General features: G+C 34.5%; 1 long non-coding RNA gene across 4 annotated transcripts in view; it reads left to right on the top strand.

Annotated features, from left to right (window-relative positions):
* The window catches only part of LOC125618520, a 39,332-nt gene extending 15,462 nt beyond the window's left edge, over window positions 1-23,870 (top strand). Inside the window, exons 3-8 of one of the 4 annotated variants that reach the window (XR_007349855.1) lie at window positions 4,293-4,467; window positions 4,573-4,675; window positions 7,414-7,460; window positions 12,247-12,390; window positions 13,287-13,536; window positions 20,250-23,870. This is a non-coding gene — a long non-coding RNA (uncharacterized LOC125618520). Of the gene's footprint in view, window positions 1-4,292; window positions 4,676-7,413; window positions 7,461-12,246; window positions 12,391-13,286; window positions 13,537-20,249 lie in introns of all 4 variants that reach the window. The other 3 variants (XR_007349857.1, XR_007349856.1, XR_007349854.1) reach the window with 3 other exon arrangements.
* The last annotated feature ends 354 nt before the right edge of the window (window positions 23,871-24,224 follow it).

The following is a 24,224-nucleotide window of genomic DNA, read 5'->3' as shown; positions in this document are numbered from 1 at the left end:
TAAAATAGAGTTGGACTCTCTAATTTTTTTCTTTTTAGTGGTAGATTGACACAATACCTTTATTTTATTTATTTTTTATACAGTGTTGAGGATCAAACCTAGTGCTTCACACTTGCTAGGCTAGGACTCTACCACCAAGCCACAATCCCAGCCCAAATTGGACATTTTTGATTGTTCATAGAAAAACTAAAATATGATTAAGAAAGAATGGATGACCCAACATTCATAGGCATGAAACTTGCTTGGGTATTCATGCTGATGCCTGAACAAATTACATGATTTGCACATGCTATGCCATTCCTAAAAGATTCTTTATTAGTCCATAATATTCTCTTTCATTGTCTCTGCCCTAACTTATTTCAAAAAGTTTTTATATTGCTGGTATGTTTTGCAAATTTATTTGTTTTGCGAATAGCTATTAAGCAGATACGTCTTGCATGGCTCTACGCTAAATCCAACTGATGCAATGATGAATGGATTTCCAGAATCTACCCACAAAGGTCAGAATGACATAAATACATTGATGGTTTAAAATGCTCAGTGCCAATGATGATTTTTTGGGTAATGCCCTGTGAAAGTTTAGACAAGACAGAAGTCTGATATTTTTAGCAAAGCAGAAAAATACAAATTAAAATAACTTGATTTTTTTTTCCAGAAGCAGTCAAATATGATTGTTTTTTTAGCCCACTCTGAATCACAAGTTCCTTCTAATATTTTGTGGTCGCAACTCACTTGGCACCCGCTCACTTTTTCTGACAGCTCAGCCAAGGTATTCTGGGCACTTACTATAAATGCTTATGCTGTGCTGGGGGACCGAGACTCTGGGATGGAGGGCCACCTGGGTGTGGACAGATATAGCTCTGTGCCACCAAACACAACAGCTAAGTCAAATGCAGACTGGATGATAAAAAGTAAACCCAGTCAAACAAATATGTTCTAACTGCTGTGGCAAATGTTTTCCTCCTTCCGGCTGCCGCTTCTTTCAGAATGATTCCCAAAGGCTTTCTTCCTTTGTTTAGAGGGGGTCGGGGTGCGGTAAATTAATTCAAGACTTGTTGTTAATAGAAAACAAAACAAAGCAAAACAGCAAATATCTCTTTCCTTGGTATTCCTCAAAATACCCACAGGAACCCACCCAGTAGGATAGCCTGGAACAAAACACTTTTGTTCAAAGCCAACAGGGCTGGCAAAGCTGCAAGCTCTGCCCATAGCTACCCCTATTATGGGCAACCGCACAGAAATATGCAAACTGGCAAACTGGGCACATTTTATTGTTTTACAACAATATGTTTTATTGTTCTCAGGCTAAGTTCTTTGCCAAGGGCAAGGAGTACTGAAGTAGCTAGTAGCAGCCCAGTCCCGGCTGTCAGCGTGAGCCTTACCACTTCTGGCATAGCATTTTTAGCCAACAGGCATGGTGATTGCTTACCAATAAGTGGTGATGAGTTGATAATGCAGGTAGACTCAGTCATAAATGTGTTAACATTTAAGCGTTTTTTTTTTTCATCCACAGCAACGAAATACTACAATGGGAAAATATTTTCTCTTAGGATGGGCAATCAGGGTGTCGATAGAAACAACTATTAAAACATTCACGAAAATAATAAAATGACTTTAAATTGAGTACATCAATAGCCAGTCTATAATGAATAAAACAAAGCTCTACTTAATTTTATCACATTTAAAATTTTTATTATTTTAGTATTTTTGCAAAGCATTTAAAAAATACAACTTTGTAGCTCTAACTATTAAAACAACAACAACAACAAATGCTCTGAAATGAATCAGAATGGAGAGGAAAAGGAAAAAATTTTTGATTTTGAGAGATTAGCTGTAAGTCAGGTGAAACTACTCAATATGTTAAAGAGTCTTCATACTGAAGTTTATCAACTCTCTAGGGATTTTTAAAAAATATGTGATGATGATTAATATTCCATTTAAGGATATTTCATTCAAGTTAGATTGTTAACGATTGTTATAATTATTCTTGTATTCTTTAGAGAAGTATGACCTTTTGAGTTATAAAGACTCATATAAACTCTGCATAAAGCTCTCAGGTTGGCCTGGCTTGCCTGGTTTAAGCAACCCTCCCTCTGTCCAGTGCACTTTATTCTTCCTCCCCTTTCACTTACTTCCAGTACCCGATCCTTTTCTTACTGTCTCACATATGAGCTCTCAAAACTGCACTAAGGAACAGGAACAAGGGCAGGATAGGAGATAGATTTTGGATGCCAATTCTGCCATTCACTGTAAGATGGGGCTTATCATACTACAGTGTTGCTGGCAGATGAAATGACCTAAATAGGTTCTTTTAACATTTTAATGTAACAGAAAAATTTAAATATTATTATTGTTCTATTCCCCCAAATTATAAATACGTCATATTTTGTGCCTTGATCAAAAATGATCCCAAATTCAGAGTATGTTGACTGTGTTTATTTCCCTCATAAAATTTTTATAAAATTTCTGAAAAATGTAAGTACAATTTTATACAAGAATGGAGGACACTCAAGACAGAGCTGTTTGATAAACACATGCTTCTTTGTTTACTTGAAGTGGGAACAAAGTAATCCTTCCATATCTGTGAGCTGTTTTTTTCTCTTCAGGGAACATTTTTCTGCTTTGTGTCTTAGCTGCAAACACATTCAAAGAATAGGTAATTCAGAATTATATGACATAAAATAATACCTGCCCTCAGATTTCTATATTTCACAACATCGTGTTTGGGTGGGTTGCAAGTTTTATCATTTATCTTGGGCTGTGTTGTTTGTTTTTATTTGTGTATTCATTTCATCCTTACTACTTTTAAAAGAAAAGGGACATGTTCTGGTTATGTTTGGGCATTCTTTGCAAGCTATATGTTAGTCAATGATTTCTCACAACAGTAAGCATAATAAAATTTCAATACCCACTTGACTACAAGTAGTAATACAAAAAGAGAAAACGCTAGCCAGAACCAGCCAGTGACTCATTCAAATAGAATGGACTGTGCTGTTTTTTCACAGCCAATGCCTGATTCTAAATTTCTCCATAGTTGTTCTGATAATTCTATTTTGAACACTAGATGGCACTATGAATTCACTTAATTTGGAACAAAACCAGCCCATCCATAATTTCAAAGAGAAAAAAAGATGAGAATTTTCCTTAACTGATTTGATAGTCTGACACATATTCTTAAGGAAGTGAATTTATATGATGTAACAGTTATTTCATTAAGTTTCAGTGGAAAAAAAACATCCTCTTTTGGCAAGAAAAATGTGACTGTTTCTACAAACACAAACCAGTCAAATCAGCACTCAAAGTCTAGTCAAGAGAAAAAAAAATCAGACAGGCATCTTGGCTAACTTGACTGCGTTTTGACTAGCTTAAATATTTTCTTGACTAACTTGACAGTCAAAACAGTCAAGCCAGTTTGTGTATGTGCATACAGGCTGTATTTGTACCTTGTGAAGTGAACATCTATGTTGTTAGATTTCTTTCCTGCCTCCTTTGTAGTCTGGCTGGTTAGCTCAGTTGGTTAGGGCAGTCTACTAATGAGGCCAAGGTCAGCTTGGTTTCCACCTCTGCCTGGAGGAATAAGTTATCCTCACAGGGGAAGAGCTGCTCCTTGGCTGGGAACCCTGTCCTTAACTGGCCAGCTGTCTAACAGACACCCAATCTTAAAGCATTACTTCACATGGAAGTCTAGATGACTGGAATAAACATATCATTATGAGAAGATTAAAAACAACTCCCAATGTACACCCTAATAACAGCAGATCCATGAAGCCATATTTCTGAAGAAGGAACTCAAGAGAGCTTCTAAAATCAACCCCGTTAATAGCAAAGTCTTATTCCTTGTCCATCTGCCCAAATATATTGTTAAGAACCTACTCTATACCAGGCAGGGAACTAGATATTGAAGGAGAGAGGAATGAGGAAGAAATAACCAGGATCACAATGACTTCACAATGTGATTATATCGATAAACAGGCAAATATGAGATCATGTGATAAATACCATAAGAGAGGTATATATCAACTGCCAAGGAAGCACTTCTGAAATTAAAAAGAACTTACTTGATTTTGTTTAGACCCCTACCTTACCAACTCAGCCTCTGCCTCTCACCACCACATACCCAAACTCTAGGCACAGAAAATACTTGTATGTTCTAAACACATAACTCCTTCACGTATTTCTGTGTCTTTATCTGGAATGCCCTTGTCCTCGTATAATAGTTGAACTAATGACAGTCTTTGAGATCTAGCTTATATGAATGTCTGAAGCTAGACTTTCCTTTGTTTTCTTGGTAGTTTCCCATGGTGGCCGAGTAGCTGTGGAACAAAAATCTCAGCACCTGTGTTGAAGAATGTCTCCTCTGTACACTGTAGGCCATGTGGAGGATGTCGCCCAGAGTGGTCTCACCCAGTGGAATTGCAAAAGTCATACCAAATCCAAGTCTTCTGAGTGCTGATTCTGTTTAACTGAGTAAGGACAACTCAATAGGGACTAGGAATATGGAGGAGTGTTTTGGGCACCCATGAAACCAAGAACATTTTTAATATTACCAAAAAATAACTGTATTTTTTCTAGATTCAGTTTTGCTCATTCTGCAGCTAACATTGGCAATAAGGAATACCATCAGGGCACTACTCCAAGGGCAAAAGCACAATGTTCCCACTAGGAGCAACTGGAGGTAAAGAGCATTCATTTCCAGAAATACTTATTGGGCAATGCTCAGTGAAAGTTCATTAATACTGAGAAAACAGACTACCTTTAATTATAACTCTCAATACATTTATGTATTAAATTTCTCTACATATTTGGTATTTTTTTATTTGTCTGTTGGGAAGTTTCATTCATGTAAGATGTTTTATAAAACTTGTTTATTATGATTTGAGTCAGTGACTTTGAATTATTTTGGAAATTATTTTGATAAGAAATATTTTATATTGTGTTTCAGTAGATAGATTCAAAGAGGCGCATGCATATCCATTTATTTAAAAGCAAAATTTCATGAAACAACGCATATGCCTTCTTCATGCAATTTATTCTATTCTTGTTAATTAAATGCTACTGAGAGCCACAATATTATATCAAAACTTACAGTCTGAATAATATTGCTTTCAATATTGATTAGCTCACAAAATATACCCATGGTACTATGCAGCTAAAATAATTTTTTAAATATTGTGTATGTGTTATATTAAAATAATTCTAAGTATGTAATTAGGTGAATAATACATTTTATTAGATAAAATAATTAGATGAACTTTCCTAAGTTACACAGTCATACACTTTGATAAGCATCCAAGTCATTTTAACATGCCTTAGTAATTTTTATTACCTAAAAATCACTTTAAATATACTATGAGCAACATTTTTTAAAACTTGACATAAAATTTCCATAAAGTAGTAATATTTTACAGAATGTTTCAAAATTAATATACAAAATTTTCTAAAATTATAATTTAATAAACATTTAATAAATGCATACAATGCTTATTGATTTTGATTTTATGAAACCTGTCTAAATGACATGGGCCTAATTATTTAACATATATTTTCATAAATATATTGTAAAAATGGACAATATATAAATGGACAGATTATGATGATAAATAATATATCAAATTATAAAGTTATGCAATTATTTTCTTCAATGTAAATGTGAATCTTGCTTTACTTAGATAAAAATCCTTGAAATTAATATTTTCTATTTCAAAATAAGAATATCAAGGCTTCTTTCTTGCTTTTCTCCTTTCATTTCCTCTTCTCTCCTATTCTCTCTTTTCTCTTATTTTTTTCTTCCCTTTCTTCCTTCCCCTTTCTTTCCCATACACTGTAATCTAAATACCAAGGGGCCAAGAAAGTTAGGCATAGGTTGGGAGGTAGGGGTACAGAAACGTTGGTAGCCCAGAGTGAGATTATAGGAGCTGAGCAAGAGGAGGAAGTTGTCCTTGATGGGCATGGGGGTGAAGGTACATTCAGAAGAGGCCTTAATTCAAGATGTTTTATATCTGAGTAGGATGAGGGGGATATATAGGCAAGGTTAAGGGCTAGCAATAAGAGATTAGTTATAGATAGTTTTTTGATGAGATGAGTAAATATATTGATGATGATGATAATGCTAATGTTAGAGAAGGAGTTACAAGTATGGAAGAGGTAAACAAATAAAATAAACACTGGTATTGATTTGAAATTGGGAATGTTGGTGTGAACTCATGTTCATTTTAGTATATGTGGGCAGAACTATTGGTAAAAATGTGTATATATGTATTAATGCATATTTGTATATACCTAACATTCCCTGGCTTTGTCTACTGATGTAGCTTTGTCTATTGATATGGCAATGGGAAAAGCAGTGTAGTGTCCTCATTGCAATGAACACAGCCAGCTGTCAGATCTCAGTTTCTAAACACAGCGGTTCTCATAGCTACCTGCAGAAACGGCAGATTCCAGCATTGGCACAACAAAAGTGACAGATGAGCCTGAGACATTTAGTTTTGCCAGCAAGTAAGGAAGTAGCCAAAATATGATGGAAACATAACATAAAGACACAGAAATCACTAGTATGGCAATATGTAAATCAATGGATGTGTAACTGATGTGATTCTGCAATCTGTATATGGGGTAAAAATGGGAGCTCATAACCCACTTGAATCAAAGTGTGAAATATGATATATCAAGAACTATGTAATGTTTTGAACAACCAACAATAAAAAATTAAAAAAAAAAAAGACACAGAAATCAGCTTGAAGAGGTTCCCACTGGCAAAATCTAAGCTAATATGAACTTGAAAATATGATAACAATCCAAATAGTTAATAATCTATTGAATAAAATAATCCATGAATGTACACTAATATTAATTAATTAAATTGGAAGATTAGGAATGGGATACTTAAGTCAAAAGATAGTTCAACAAAATTTTTAATTGAAAGGAGAAGACTTTAACTTTATTACGAAGAAGACTAGAAGGATCACTTGAATCAAGTGATCAAAATCAACATCACTATCATGGGACAAGCTGACATTTTGAGAACTCTGATAGGATGTGATAAGAATAATCCAGTATCATTTCTGCCTCATTTCTGCCAAAGATACAAAATTTGAAAGTGATCATTAGAAGAACCTGATATATTTACTTGCCTGCTCAATCTCTCTATATGTAACCAATTCTCCTAACTGCTGGACACTTGGTTGGGCCCTACCCTGTGGTCATCTCCTCAGCCCCAAAGACCTGTAAGTCCACTTTCCTGTTGTATTATTAACTTGAGTGATTTTTATTTTTATTTTAGTTTTATCAAATATTTCTATTGACAGACGGTGACAAATATTCATTGCAGATACTTTGAAAAATGTAGAAGTTGCTGTTCCAAATTAATTGTTGCATTTTACTATACGATAAATTTTTCTGTATTATTCTTGATAGGTGGAGAGATATTATGAATGGGATCATAATGCCCATATCTTACATCAGTAAATGCTGTGTTTTACTGTTTTCTCAATATTCCCTATTTTTATGTTAATAAACATTCTTCTGTGTTAGCATTTTAATGTTTGCATATTATTTCCCTTGTTATGTAACTTATCTCACTTTTTTTTTAACCTTTGATGGTGTATCCAGTATTATTTTGTTCTAAAACTCAATGTTCATAATTTCCTTATGATACAGAATTTCTGGGACAAAAGATATTATATTTATAAGATTATAATATTTGTCATCAAAATGCTCTCCAGATGTATTGTAGCCCCAGTAGAGTACAGAAGGGCCTTCCCCACACCTGTTCCACACAAGCTATTATAATTTTTTAATGTTTCCAATTTGTATTTTTATTTGTAATGATTGGCTTTGATTGTGGGAGATCAATGATTTTTAAACATATTTATTGTCTTCTCATATTTCTTTCTTCATGAATTGTTTGTAACCTTTCTAAACTTCCTTTACAGAAGTGTCTCTCTTAAAAATACATAATTGTTCCCCGAGTTCACTATTAATCCTAATCAGATACTGCTTTTCTCTACTTCAATATATCAAAGTAGTAGTCTGAGGATTATCATTTGGACCTTGAGAAACTTACAGTGCCATGGGAAATGCAGACAAACTCCAAAAGTAGGATATAAGATAAATCCTATTTGATCAGGCACTTGCAAAATTCTGTGTGGGAATATACGCAAGGAAGATATTAATTCTCCCTGTAGGGTCAAGAAAAAATTTCAGAAAGAAGGTTATATTTGGGCTGTACTTCAAGGAGAAATGAGAGCTTGCAAAGTGGAGAAAACATCTACAACTAAGAGATAGTCATGATAGGACATCTGAAGCCACAAAAGCAAATGGTATATTTAGGAAACTGCAAAAGCCAGCTATGACTAGAATTTCAGATATATGCCTGGTTCAACACACCCAGGAACACACTTTCTATCTGCCCATCTCTCTAGAAAACATACTCAAAATTTTCCATTTTTGCCATATGTAAATATGAGATATGTATATTCTATTTTATTTATCAAATACTGCATAAAAATAATGAAAGTGAAAGAGACATTCTCCTAATTACCACTAAGGAAAGCATTTTCAACTGAGTTTCTATTTTCACATATCACCCCAAGCCTTAGAATTTGGTGATCCTTTATTCAAGGTTTTTAATATTAACCCATCAATTCCTTCCATTTATTTTTTAAAATGTATATAGAGAAACTACAATGAGTCAGCAATAAATTTTAAAATTCACAGTCACTTTACATTAATTGTTTTTAGCCTACACATGAGATTCTCATTTAATTGGCCACAAATCCATGTATATTAAGATGCCAGTTATCCAAATGGAACAAAAAGTAGAAGCTATATTTCTACCAAAGGTTTCACACAGAAAAAAAATGCTAATTCTGTAAAAGACACTCAATTTTTAGTGACCCAAATTATTTTTATGTTTCTATTCTTTAAGACTATTACATTAATCCTGTTCTTTAGCACCTTTTAATATACTTGAATAGGATCTTAGTTTAATTTTAAAAAATGAAATCGGTTTCCTAATGAATATCAAGCACCCTGTGTGTTCCTTTCCTAATTTTGAACATGTGTGCTACATGCTACTTTCAGCAATACACCAAACATGCACAGTATATTTTAATCAAGTTGAAATTTTAAGGCACAAATCATAACCTTAAAAATACTTGTTTTATTACAACTTTGAACTCCTATACTGTGAAGGCACTTGGAAGGTATTATAAGGATTTTAAAGCAAAATACAGCAATGAGAACAGTTTACAACTGGAAGTCATCACCAATGATTAAAAAATTCAATTAAAAAAATTAAATAACAATCAAAAACATTATTCCAAAGTTGTAACAAAACAAAATATGTTTAATTGCTAAGTGTTCTGAATAGCTGAGATGTATTAAAATTTCAGACAAAAAGAACTAAGAGTAGAACCAGAATGTCTTTGGAAATCACCTTCTCCTTAGTTTCCAGAAAATACAGCCAATGGTCCTCATAATCAACTATTAAGTCTTTCCCCATCCTGCCCAAGATATTTCATCTATTTTTTTCTCTGCTACCTCTTTCCACTGCCATGCCCATACAAAAATTTGGCAGCTTAAATGACAGTGATGCTCTGAATGTCCTGAAACATGACATTGGAAGATTTTCAGGTTTTGCTGACCACACAATGGATTCCACCATTTTGGCTGAGTTAACAACTTCCCGTCAATTTATTCAAATGGATGAATTACTTGCATATGCTCTTATACAGATATTTACTCAAGTGAGATACTCTGAATTTCCCCTTGGAAACCTATGCAATGCCCATAACACTAGCACCCACTCAACTCTGTGGGGTCCATGACATGATTCTGCCAGGATTAGTAAGATAAGGTTAGTTCTAGGTTTTCACCTGGCACTACTTTCTAACTTCATTTCCTTTCAATGTGAACTCAATCTCAGTGTTCATTACCATAATTATAATTGGATACATTTCCACTCCAGACTAATTCTGTACCCAAAAAAAGAGATAGGAATAACATTTTGATATGAAAAGCTAACAATATTAAAGAATTCTTAGATTGAGGATCATATTTAAATCAAATTTTATCAGTTTTATGATAACACACATTTGATCCAGAAGTACAATTTATTTTTTCTTTGAAACCGACATTATCAACTCTATTCAATAACCCAATAATTAACATTTGGGGATCTATTTTTATATATCTCTAGACATTTTTCACAAAATATTGTATGTGCATACACATTGTGTGTGTGTGTGTGTTTGTGTTTGTGTGTTCCCCAAATAAATGAGTAAAACTGATCATAATCAAGAACCAAATACAGTTATTATTCTGGATGCTGGCAGAAAAATTATAAGCAATATTTTGAAATCAGGGGAGCTGTTATTCAGATGTCTCAGTAGAAGAAGTCAGGGGACATTATTCAATTAGTTATAGATGCCAGAGAAACTCTTATAGGCAGAAACTTTATTAGCTAAATAGATTTTTCCTTCTCACATCTCATAATCTAATGCATTTGGCTCAGCCAGGTTTGCAACTTAATGCCATGCTGGAGAATTTTCCTCTACACCCACATGGAAGGTATTTTATAAAGTAATCAGCAGGGCTCAGCAGAGGGAAGGCTACATGTTCTGAGGATATATTTTCATGAATTTAGCAACTGCTCTGCAGAAAGCCAAGGTAAACACTGGGTCACCTGTCTACCTTATCTGCTTTTAGATAGAACGTAGTTCTACATAAATAGCATCACTCTACCTCATTTTCTTGACTTGTAAAATGAGTGACTGCTGAGTAGAACTGTCATTTTTTGGAGGCAGCCAAGCTTAGCAAGGATAGAATTTCCAGCACTTGGTCAGAATCTTTACTATTTGGTTTTTGTTCTATCGATTCAATGAGAAACTACAGAAAACAATCCAACCTTTGTGCATCTTCTTCCTTTACTTAAGTGAAAATAACCTTTGCTTCCTCTAGCAGTACCCTGATGACACTGAATTTTTACTACACATGTTATCTGGTAAGAATATAATGATAAGCTGTCTTATTTGTAATGTAATTCTCTTAGTGATTTTATTGTTAGAGATTTTAATTTTTGACATTTATTTTCTGTTGTTTTACTTATATTAGACTTATATTAGAAAATCCACAGACCATGTTCAAATTTTAAGAACTATAGTACTTCTCCAGTGTATACTATTAGCTTCTGTGGAGAGAGAACACAGAAGCAGTTGAAAAGCAACAACCTAAAAATGAGGGGACAGCATATTCTCTCCACAGCAACATGAAAGAGAAATACAGACCCAAATCGCCAATTAGTTCACAGGAAGTATTCAAATTCTTGTGTTGTTCTGAATCGTCAAGTTCATAACGATACTTAAGATAAATGTCATGTATAAAGAGTGAAAATTGTATAGGGCTAAAGGTGGAGCTCAGTGGCAGAGTGTATGTTCAAAGCTCTGGGTTCAATCTTCAGTGTCACACAAAATTAAAATAAAATAAATGTCATAAAGTAAGGGAATATTGTTAATAATCTAATATAATCAATTATTTTATAAGTGATTTCTTTTTAAAAGCAATTTATTTGGGAAAGCTCAACTGAAGTCATACCTATTGCCTCAATTTTCTTCATGACTTTTCTCTGAAGTTGTTCCTAAAATGTTTTGAACCATGAAAAATGAAATGTATTACTGAAATCTACTAAATGAAAAAGTTCAGAATCCAGTTTACAAATAAATTTGAATATGTAAGAAATAGAGGCAATAATATGATATATTATCAATTTGCCTATGTTTTAAACAGCTTATTATTGATTTGAGTCTCTCATAGAATTTTTTTAAATATTTGTTTTTTAGTTGTCGGTGGACCTTTAATTTTTATTTGTTTAATTATGTGCAGTGCTGAGAATTGAATCCAGTGTCTCATACCTGCTAGGCAAACACTCTACCACTGAGCTACAACCCCAGCCCTGTCATACAATTTTGATTGCCAAAAAACCTTTCCACCTATTTTTAAAACTAATATATATCTACCATAATATCCTACAAAAGATTACATTTGCTGTCTTTCTCCCAATTCTCTTTCTTCTCTAAATCTCTTAGTCCTGCAAATAAATCTTGAACATCATTTGAGCTACATTATTTCGATCTCCAAGGGTGATTTCAATTCCAACTTCTATTTCCAAATATGTATTTAACTCCGGACCATTTATATTAGCTGAAGTAGTAGATAAGATGCAAATAGTTGCATTTTCTTCCCTTACAGATGCCTTCAGTCACCTAAGGACATCGAATAGCTGTGGAGCCTGCAGAGGGTGATCCATTGCTGAAGGAACACTGGAGCAAGTGAATATCTCCATGGGAACAGCAGAGCTAATCAGGAACCCATTGATGTGTCTGAAAGGTTTTGGTAAAGGAGATTTAAAGAAGTTCAGTGTATATTAAATAGATGCAACTACTTACTTGAAAATGATATTTGCTATATAAGATCATTTTGCTACTTTGTCTTAAAATATGCATCACATTGATTCAATTTTTTAAATAGTATATGGTCATTATTTCTGTTAATAAATACATTGATAATTCATATTAAGGGTATTAACTTGGAAGACAGACAAGTCTGGGTTTGTATTCTGGCACTGCCAATTGTTAATTATGTAATTTGAGGTAATATATTTAAAACTCTCTAAATCTCAGTTTCTTTTTTTAAACAACGATGGCAATGACTTCATAGAGTTTCTCTAATGACTCAGTAAAGGCTGGCAAAGTAGCTCAATGGTAGAGCACTTTCTCAGCATAAAAGTCCCTGGGTTCTATTCCTAGCACTGCAAAATAAATAAATAGAGAAAGAATCAATGAGATAATCTGTTTTGAGTACTTAGCATGTTTTTGAACCTTGTTCCGTAGTTAATGATACCTACATTAATTAGGAGACCTATGCCAATCCCCTCCAATCAGAACCAGACCTGACCTGTGTCTGTTTGGAGCCCTTCAATTATCATATCACAGTGCTATAGTTATACTTCTGTAGTTTGTTATTGTTTAAAGATCCCCACGTTCCTTATTCACTATCAATTTCTGGTCAATATCTGACAACTAGCAGTTACAGCTAACTAGTAAGTTTCCAGATTCACTGAGGGTATACATTTGTAAGCAAAATATTTATCTACACCCTTCACTTTAATGCTACAGGCTTAACTATCTACCTTTACAGCTGTGAGCAAGAGGGAAATCTCACCAGCTGCTACTGAGGAGGCCCAACTGGTGCTTGTAACCTAACATGGTTGTGTCTTATTACATTTACAGAACCGTTTCTGCCTCAGAGTATCCTGGGTATGTCTGGTTTAATCACTAAAGGCATCATTAGATGGCATCTGCCGTAAAATGCTCCCCAGAGGATCAAACAGAACCAACTACAAAATGCCACAGAGCAGACCCTTGGCCTCAAACATCTATGATTCAAGGTTTTAATTCTCAAGCAGTTTCTAACATCGATGACACAAAGCAACCTGTAATTGTTCTACAACACGGATCTGATGGCACCAAGACTTTCCAGGTATGACGGGTGGAATGAGGTGCTTAACTAGCAAGTGGGCCCCACAGCAGCTATAGCATCTCCTGTTTTTGTCCATCCCTCTCCATTCTCATTCATGCATTTATTCTCATTAAGGGTCTTTAAGGCTACCTAATATTTTTTATCTTGCTAATTTATATGCTTTATATAAAATTATATCTCTAAATAAAATTCAAGAAAGTCTGAGGTATATTCTTCAGCCATATCAAGTGTCTACTCTCATCTTCCAAAGGTAAGGCATTGTCTAATGCACAACAAAATTATTTTATAACTACTTCTGATTCCTAATATCAAAATATGGGTTTTACGATGAGTACTTTCACCTCAAATAATTTTTTTGCTGCCAAAATAACTTTTTGATAGCAACATGTTACTACTTCTATAGTGTACAATGCAAACTAACCTCTAAGAAGAGCTAAAACATTTCCTGTTTACCTAAATATAAATTCTTCTCTCATAGGTAACACAGACAACATAGCTTAAGCTAGGATGACTTATGCAAAGACACAAGACTGAATTCAACATTTTAGAGGGTTTTAAAAAAATACTTTTTAATCATAATTTCAAAAATTAAATTGTCTGAATTTTACACCATTTTAATGGAATGGTTTGATATTATACATTGGTCTGAGTTTCTTTGTGGCTGTTATGATTTGAATATGAAGTATCCCCCAAAGCTTTTATGTTAATACAGTAATGTTCAGGGTGAAACGATTGGATTACAGGAGCTGTAATCACTCATCCTAGTTTGAATGGACTGACTGGGTGGTAAATGTAGAGAGGTGGAGTGTGGCTGGAGAAGGTGGGTCATTGGGGATGTGCCCCAGAAGAGCAAGAGGGTATGGCCCCTTCATGCACTCCTGCTTCCTTGCTGCTTTGAGGGACCAGTTTCCCTCTGCCCTGCGTTTCTCCATGATATTCTGCCTCACCTTGAGCTCAGAGCAATGGAATCAGCCATGTATGGACTGAGTCACCTGATACCATGAGTAAAAGTAAACTTTTCCTACTCTGAATTGTTCTGGTCACGTATCTTAGTCACAGGAGCAGAAAGCTAACTAAAACAGTAGCCGTACTCCAAAAAATCATGAGAAGCTCAAATACTTTTCAGTCATGATGCCTTGCCATTCCTAAGGAGTTGGCTTCATTCATAAGGTCTCAAATGACTCACCACTAAGTCACATCTCTACCATCAGAAAGAAGTAAAGAAGGGAACAACATGTCCCATCTCCTTAAACCCAGAAACTGCACACATTACACCTAGTTACATCTTATTGTCCAGAATTCAGTCACTCTACTTACAAGGAAAACTGGAAATACAATCTTTACTTCTACTGTGGAAGATGTCAAGGGATGGTCACGATGTCTGCCAACAGAAAGCAATTTTAAATGTCAAAAAGTATAAGTCAGGGCAGGGGTTGGTGCTCAGTAGTACAGCACTTGCCTAGCACATGTGAGGCACTGGGTTGGATCCTTAGCACCACCTAAAAATAAATAAGTAAAATGAAGGTATTGTGTCCATCTACAACTAAAAAATATATACATAAAAAAGAAAGTAAATTTTTTAGATACTTTATTTTGATGATTATTCATGTGTTTTTAATTCTAAATATAATAAATTTGGAATACATGAAGATAATAAGTGGTTACATTAAATACTCTTAATTTCGGAAACTAGAGGTGTTCACCCCTCACTCTCAATAGGCTTGGGCTTATTTTTTAGTGTCACTTGTGTTTCTCAGCCTCCTTAATCTTAGGAGTATCACTTAATTTCATGGGTCCCAATTTCCTCTGTGATAGTGAAGATCAGAGAAACAGTTCAAGGTGGTTAGGAATATGAAAGGAGGGTGGACATATTCATCATGTAAATAAACAGCAGAAATGATGGAATGATGCACCATGTATACATCTTGAATGTTAGAACCATTTGTGACTCATATATAACCTGATGATCTGTACACATTCAGTTCACAAGAAATGACATGAATTGCCTGAGCGCACAGCACCCAGCTTGTAGCCTCAACATCTGCATCATACAGACAGAGAAAATACAAGTGCTAATGTGACATTTGTCCCTAAACATGTCTACTATTGGACTCCACTTTATCCCATGCTTCACTCAAACACATTTCAGGAAAAGATTTGGGAGACTTGAACACAGATGAAAACAAAGTATCCAAAAAAAAAAAGGAAGAAAGAAAGATGAATAGAGTAGAAATTAAATATTTAAGTTTTAGAGGCAAGAGGAAGAAAATAATAATTAGATAAGGTAGATGAATATAAATAATGGCTAGGAAATTCTCTAGCAAAACCCCAGAATTGAAAAAGGTTTTTAATGAATAATTTCAGCAAAAAGCTTCTCACCAATTTTAGCACAAATTTTAAATTCTGGTGTTGTTGGTGATTAATCAACATTATATGTGTTGACACTCATGTTTATTAAAGAAGCTAAAATTCAATCTGCTCTAATAAAAATGATAGAACCTACTACTGGAAGACAATAAAAACACCTTTATGCACATAAACACACACACACACACACACACAAATTGAAAGAAGATGCTGCAGAACATTATTTTCAACAATTGTGGTAAGTAATTTGACCAAAAGCCAAATGTTAGCATGAAAGACAGAGTTAAGGATATTATAAAAGGGTTGGTCTCTTTGCCACATTCCATTCACATGAACAATGCAGATTTGACAGACAGGAATTCTTACTAACCAGGTGGGAAGAGGTGTGGTGAATGGCCCACTTACCACATTTTTAAGTCTTTCTTTGCTCTTTCTTTTTTCTTCTGTAGCCTTCCCAAATGACCTTGAGAGGACATTTTCCAATCATTTAACCTTTCTTTCCATGAATAAATTTTCTTGAATGATCGTATTGATATACTTTGCCATTTTTTATGAGTCTGCTTTTTGTTTTTTAGTTTGACAGTTGCCACATTCTACATTGTTATATCACTATTTTCAAACTGTCACAGAGAAGTATTCATTGAATGACCAAAACCTAACAGCATCTCTATCCTTCCTTTATTCCTTTTTAAAATGTGTATTGAACTGTCTATCCAAAAAGCACTATCTTAATATGTCCTCAATTATTTTTTCTTCCTCAGTTATGATCTGTTACATAGCACTACCATCCACCCATTTTGAGGCTGACACCATTATCTCACATCCTTAAGTCCCAGTTTCCTCTCATACTCACTTCCCAGCATCCCCAAATCAGATCAGCTTGGCCTCTGATGTGTATCCTGAATGGGTGATTTCCTACCCTCTCCACCTCTGAAACTCCAGAGGTGGCCACCACTATTGGGAGAATTTCCCAGCGGGATCCCTTGCTATCCCTCTTGCTAATTTTTTATCTTCTTAGTGATCTTTTAAAAGTATAAATGGCTCATCCCTGATTTAAAAAATAAGATTAAAACTCTGTGTTTGTGTGTTATGCTCTAGTTCGGGACCCCCAAAAGACCACCAGAGACCAAGATCCTATAAGCAGCAAAGAGGTGTTTATTGCGAGCTAACTGGGTCCTCTCTGCACACAGCAACTGGTGACGCTGAGAGGCCCCAGCCCAGGGTTTGCGGCAGTTTTATACACTCTTTGGGGAAGGCAGGGACTTCACATACATCATAACATCTCTTAGCAAATCATCACACACCCACACACCGCAGGAAAATCATAAAACAACTCTAAAACATGATTAGCATATCAAGTGGTGGGAAAGAATCTGGAAAGGATTATTGGTCAGTTCAAGGAGTTGATGCACTTAAAAATGATTGGTTTAAACCATGAGGGTGTCACAAGGGGGGTACTGCCAAGCTGCAAGGCTTCTGGTTTAGATATTGGTCACCACACCTAGGTGGGGGCCATCTGGAATTTCAGATATTTCAGTATCTTGGCCTATCTTAGGCAATCACCATTTGCTTTGCACAGAGCTTTCTGTGGTATTTCCTGACTTTAGGACTGCAGTAGGTCAGAGGTTAAGTTTCAGGGTAAAATGAGGTTGCTTAGGTCTTTCATGTGTGCCACTACACTTGAAATACAATTAATTCCTTCATTTACAAAAACTGAGTGATCTGTCTTTCTGACCTCATCTTCTGTTGTCCCTGTGCCCTGTTGGATTTGTTCTTAGTATTTGGCCCTTTTATATGTTCTTCAAACACACAAATCTTACTTCTTTCATGGGGTCTTTGTACTTTGTTCCTTGTATTTGAATTCTTCTTCCCAAGGTGGCAGCCTGTATGGTCCACTTTCTTCCTTTAGGTCTCAACTCTAAAGTAACTATCTCAAAAAAGTCTTCCCTGATCACCCTAAGAGTTGGATGCATCTCACTCTACAAGTAATGTCACCCACAGTCTGATTCAAATTATCACAGCTCCATGAGAATTCTTTAAAAAAAAATGATTATCATTTGAGAGGATTTATGTTGAGGAGACCAGAGGATCAAAGTTGGAACCAGTAATGAGACACAGTACTGTAGAAAGAACAAGGTTTGGGAGGAAAACTGATCAGATTTCCCTGATCAGTCTTTCACTTACTAACTTTATGGCCTTCAGGAAATTACTTACCACATTTGAAACTTGGTTTCCTCATCTGTAAAGCGTGCATATAATATCAAAAGTATTTGTTTGCTTTAAGATATATAAAATAATATGTTTACCTGAAATAGAGTAGCTATTTACTGGGACCATATTTTTTGGTGTTGGTTCTTTGTTCTCATATTATAAGGCTTTCAATCTACATTTTTTAAGCATGTTGTAATTTCTCTGAAGGAGGAAGCAGTTGACTACAACACATGGCTAAGGAAGCTAGGATAACAGTGGTTCCCTGTTATTCTTTATTTTTTAAAAAATTTAACCTTTATTTTTATTTATTTATCTATTTATCTATTTATTTGTTTATTTATTTGTGTATGTGTAGTGTCAATGATCAAACCCAATGCCTCACACTCTACCACTGAGCTACAACCTCAGCCCCTCTGTTTTTCTATTTTTCCTTTTTTTATAGTTGTAGATGGACAGGATGCCTTTATTTTATTTGCATATTTTTTAAAAGACATTTGTCAAAGTCACCACACCCAATGTAACTTCTAGACTGAATCACACTTAACATGAAAAAGCAAGAAAAGGGAAAAGAAAGGAAGGAAGGATGATTTAGAAGAAGAGTAAGGTTTACCTTCCTGAGTGGCTCAGTATTTTCAATTTTGAAAGTAATTTGAAACATTCCAATTGTATAAAAATGTGCCTGTTTATTTAGTAATTCAACACATATATAGGGGGCATCAGTCACTGCTTAAAGTATTGCAAATACTGCATTATAGCAAAGGACAAAACAAAGCCCTCTGATTTTGTGACTCTTGTACTGCTCAATCCCTCATCTTAGAATCAAATTACATTTTATCTATTGCCATAGTATTCTATACCCCAGATGATAAACTTGGGGTCAGGGACTTGGATTCTACTATGAGCTTTACCCATCCTTTAGTTTGGGGCTAGTTGTCAGATTTTCTAAGTCTTAATTTCCAAGGCTATGTAACCTAGCTCTAGTGTTAAACTAAATATGGCCTGAGGCTAGTTCTGTGCTTTGAATCCCAACATAATTAACTGCAAAATAACTTAGTACATAAAATACCTGCAAGTCTAAAGTAAGGAGTGTAGCTTTTGTGATAGCTAGCTGGGTTTGAGCCAATCGTAGCAGTACACTTCACACAGGCAGCCAACCAATCAGATCATGTTCAAAGAAGGCAAACTTGGAGCTATAACTCAAAAAGCAGCCTGTGGCCCTCACTTCTCTTTCCTATCTATATAAATGCTGTCTGAACATGTTGCAGAACAGAGTTCTCTTGGTTTCTTCTTCTTGGTTTTGAGGGCTGATTGATTTTCAAATTGCTTCTTTCTCAAAATCAATTAAATTTAATTTTCTTTTTCTTTTGTGGTACTGGCAATTGAACACAGAAGTACTTTACTAGTAAGTTACATCCCGAGAAACAGGGTCTCACCAAGTTCAGGCTGGCCTGGAACTTGCAGTCTTTCTGCCTCATCCTCTTCCCCCAGGGTAGACAGAATTACAGTCTCTACAGTTCCAAAACATGATTCTATGCTGATATGAAACATTACACTGTCCTATTTTGTCTGCAGCTTATTTCCCATGTTAATAACTAGAATTGAGCTGAAAAGATGAAACCTGTTTGGAACACAATCATCTTTTCTTTTGTACTGTAAGGGACGGCCCAAGATTTTCTCAACTAAACCTTATATTTGCATTGTCTAAATTTTAATATGCATATGTTTCAGGGACATTATAATGCCCCAAACTTTCTTTTACCAAGCATTTCTGCAAGATCAATTATATAAATGAATGAATGAATGAATAAATAAATAAATGAAAATACTGTTTTCTATAAAAACATGCATGCATTATTATCACTATGATTATCTGCATTGATGTCCCAGTATATCCATTTGTTTCAGATGATTCATTTTTATACAGTTCAATGAATTCGCCACCATGGAGATCATTGTCAAACAGGTGCTATGGCGCATTCTCGTATGGCTAAAGAAAACATTTTTTTTTTGTATTTATATGGTATCCAGGTTACATCTTTGATAATCATTTTAAAACTGAGAGTAAAAAATGGCAGATGGAATATCATTGTTTTTCTTTTTCTTCCCCATCTCCCTTTATTTCTTTACATTGTCAGGATGGCTCCATCCATTCAGATGGCATGGCTGTTGTGAATGAAAGCAGACCTGCACTTTCAGCGATCCTCTCTCCAGTTCAATTATGGTGCTTTAGCAGGGCTAATTAGCATTCCTCAGTGCTGGAGCTCTTTGAGTGACAGGTAACCATGGAGAGTCACACTCCTGTAGGTAATCAACAAGAATCTAGCTTTTCTTTCTAATTACAAATTAGAAAAGCCTTAAAGAAAAAGCATTTACTGATTTATGCCATTAGCCCAAGATTGCCATGTTAGAAAGGATAACAGTAGTGTCAGAAGAAAGCTGATGTTTTTTCAAAAGGAAAAGAGGGAAATACCATGATGGTCAGATACAGGAAAAAATGTTTATTGTCTGATAACAGATACCCAAAAGGAAAGCATAAAAATGCAAAATGTCATCTGCTCCTGAGGATTCATTTAGATTCTCCCCTTTGAAATTTAAGAAATAATGTAGTATTTACTAACAGTGTTTTCTTTTTCTGTCATTTAGAATGCACTAGAATCAGAATGTTGAAATAGTAAATGCAGTGATCAATGAGTAATGCATATTTGATAACTGTTGATTGTGACTGATGAGAAATATAACAAAATTAAAAATTGAGAATATTGGAAAGTCCACATGATGCAAAAATATTGAATCTGATCTTGGAATTGATGTCAGTTGGCAGAGTGCATCTTTCCAACAAAGTGAATATTATAAGTAGGCCAGAGATGTGCATTAAATATTGTCACCTTAGCCTGGTAGCATAGTTTCAGGAAAAAAATGAACAGCAATTTTATAACATCTTAAGATCATATCAGGATAATGTTTCCATTCAAAAACAGGTAAGTCCATAACAAGAATGATCAAAGTCAATTTATATTTTCCCAAAACTGAAAGGAAACTTCTCATTTTTTTTTTTTTTGGTTCTCTTCATCTTATTAAAAATTTAATTTTAACATGCCTCTCCCTTTCCTGTTTTTACCCAAAAGTAGAATTATTATAAAAACATTCCCTGGTGTTATTTCTGGCCAGCATAAAGCCAGGAAGCTCTTACAGTCTTGTGGGAATGCCTAATCCCATGAATTTACCAGTCTTATTTCAACCATGAGGGTGGGGAAGGATACAAACCAAGTCACACAGAGTTCTTCAATTGTTACTTCAGAATAATTTCTATTATGGGAAGAATTCACGATAACAGAGAATGATAAAAATCAGTTGTATTATTTATGATCTTACTCTAACTTGGTTCATGTTCCAAAAATTAAGATTTGTCTTCTCAGATAGAGGTTGAATGAAAGAACAAAGTTTAATCACAAGCAAATGTCCCCAACAATATGCAACCATGGTCATTATAAATTGGGTCACTCATTTAATGTGCTATTTATTTTAATGTTCTTTCTTAATAAGCATAATTCTTCAATTTTCAAGATTTGCACAAGAAATTTTCATAAAATATATTCTCTCATATTTCAGAAACCAAGTAAATTTAGCTTGCTAATGGCTTTTAACTTTAATGCAAAGATAAAAAGAACAATTCTGTACCAAAATCTGAAACTATTTTTAGTTCTTCAAAAAAATTTTGCATCCAGTAGAATTCTGCAAACAGGGTAAGGACCATCTCATTTTATAGTATGAACAGTTCTATTCTAAAGCATTTCATTTGGAAGTTCACTATGTTTCAACCATAGTGAAGGGAGGTACCAGTTGGTTCCATCTCACCTTCTTTGATATTTACAACTTTTCTTCCCAATGGTGAAACCAAATCAGTACAAATGCTTAATTGAACAGAAAATACTGCATATTTTAAAACAAACCCATTAAGAATCGATGTTCCATAATACTGAATGGATTTTGAACATTGACTTCCTTGGCAATTTCCAATTTTTTTTTTTAACAAACAGATTGACTTATTGAACATTGAGAACTGTTTTTATCCATTTCCAATCCTGAATATTTACAGACAAATCCTTTTTAACTCTTCTGCCTACATTTTTTCTGTAGACACTGAATGAGAAATTTTGCAAGCATGAGCTATTTTATAATAGACTATACTTAATTAGTGAATATGAGGCAGCAGTGGTCTGGTGTTCTGAACAGTTTGTATAGCTGATCTCTAATTGTTTTATGTCTTCTTCATAACTTTCACACTATTAGAGAGAGAAGAAATCAGCTCATGACTATGACTATCATCCCTTTTCAGAAATGTTGAGATCTCAGAGGGTGGCTGATATACCAACATAGCACATTTTGTTTTGTTTCCCGGCTACATGTAGTCTTTCTGATTTTACACAGTAATTCCCTAGAATCACAAAAGTTCAGAAGCATAAAGCTTCCTGTTGATGTAGTTTAATCTTCTCATTTTACAGATGAAGATACTGGAGAGAGAGGTTCCTGGCATCCAGCTAACTAGTGTCAGTGCTAGAACTGGACCTGAAACTCAAAGTTCAGAATTCCTTTATCAACAAACTTCCTCTCCTGGGGTAATTTCATTCCATGGGGCCTTCTCATTAGATTCCATGTAGATTTGTCAGGAGCTGACTCAGAATTGACTCACAGAGTCAACAATTAACACAAAAGTCCTGTCTTGCAACAACCTGCCATAAAACACCCTTGTGTGAGTTCCAAGACCTTGCTTACTGCCATGTCACTGCCTTGTGAAGAGGGTGATTGGCCAACCTGAGCTGAGGTGGTAGATTCTTTACCTTTGTGACTGTGACAGTCTGATATTGCCTTTGTAAGTACTCTACATTTGCCTTTATTTCATCCTAAAACATTAATCTTTTGAAAGGGCTAAAAGATATTAGTCTTTCTGATCTCAGATGCTACCATTTTATATATGTTAGCAAAACTAAAGAGAAAAACAAACAAAATAGTCAAATCAAAAAATTTTAAAATATCAGGCATCTGCTAAAAAAAGTAGACTTTATTACAAAACCAGTAAAAAAAATACTTTATTTGAAAAAGAATGTCTTTTAAAACATTTTTAACTCTACTATATTGAGAATAATATAGATTTAGATTTTTTTTCTCTATTTAATAGACACAGGCAGAAAACCCAAAACATAAAAATAACAATCATATTTTCATTCTGTGTAGAAAATACTATATTATTAAGAATTTTTGCCTACTAAAGTCCTTTTTTTTGTTCAACTTTTAGTAACTTTTATAATTTATTCTGTGCATTTTTAAGGTTGGATTTTACTAGATGCTCTCATGAGGGCTATATGTCAAATATTGTCTATTTTTAAAATATGAGTAAATCTGTAGAGATTTATACACATATAACATTTAAATTACTATGAACTAAATCAATCATTTTGGTTTCATTCTGGTTGCCACACTCAAATACCTTTCACAGAGGAGTACCATATGAGCAGAGAAAATAAAAAGGAAGAAATATGGTTTTAAAATAATTATTATATGAGAAAAAAATTGAAAAAATAACTGTATTTATGTTTTTTAAAAGATGATAAATGGAGGACATAATAATGTCCTTTGAAAATAAATGTAATATATCAATGTGTAGGCAATTCTAGTCTTTAGTCTTAATTTTCAGAGTTTTCTCCTTTATCAACATCCTTTGTCTTACTTCACAAAAGTAGTTACTTTTGACAGTTTTTATGCACACTTCTAGGATATTTTAAAATATCTGAAGTGCTCACTTTTTTTTTTTGTACTGCAGGATTTAACTCAGGGACACTTAACCACTGAACCACATTCTCAGCCCTTTTTTGTATTTTATTTAGAGACAAGTTCTCACTGAGTTGCTTAGTGCCTCACTAAGTTTCAGAGGATGGCTTTGAATTTGTGATCCTCCTGCCTCAGCCTCCCTGGTTTCTGGTATTACAGGCCTATGCCACCATACCCGGCCTCACTTATTTTTAAAAGAACAAAAAGTATTGCTTATTCTGAGTGACTGCAAGAGAAAAAGTAGGATGAGTAGGCAGGAGTCACATAGGAATACAAACTGAAGT

This window comes from Marmota marmota, unplaced genomic scaffold (genome assembly GCF_001458135.2).
Source record: "Marmota marmota marmota unplaced genomic scaffold, marMar, whole genome shotgun sequence".
In the NCBI taxonomy this organism is placed as follows: Eukaryota; Metazoa; Chordata; class Mammalia; order Rodentia; family Sciuridae; genus Marmota; species Marmota marmota.
The sequence above is the reverse complement of the archived record's forward strand: the minus strand, read 5'-3'. Positions and strand labels throughout refer to the sequence as shown.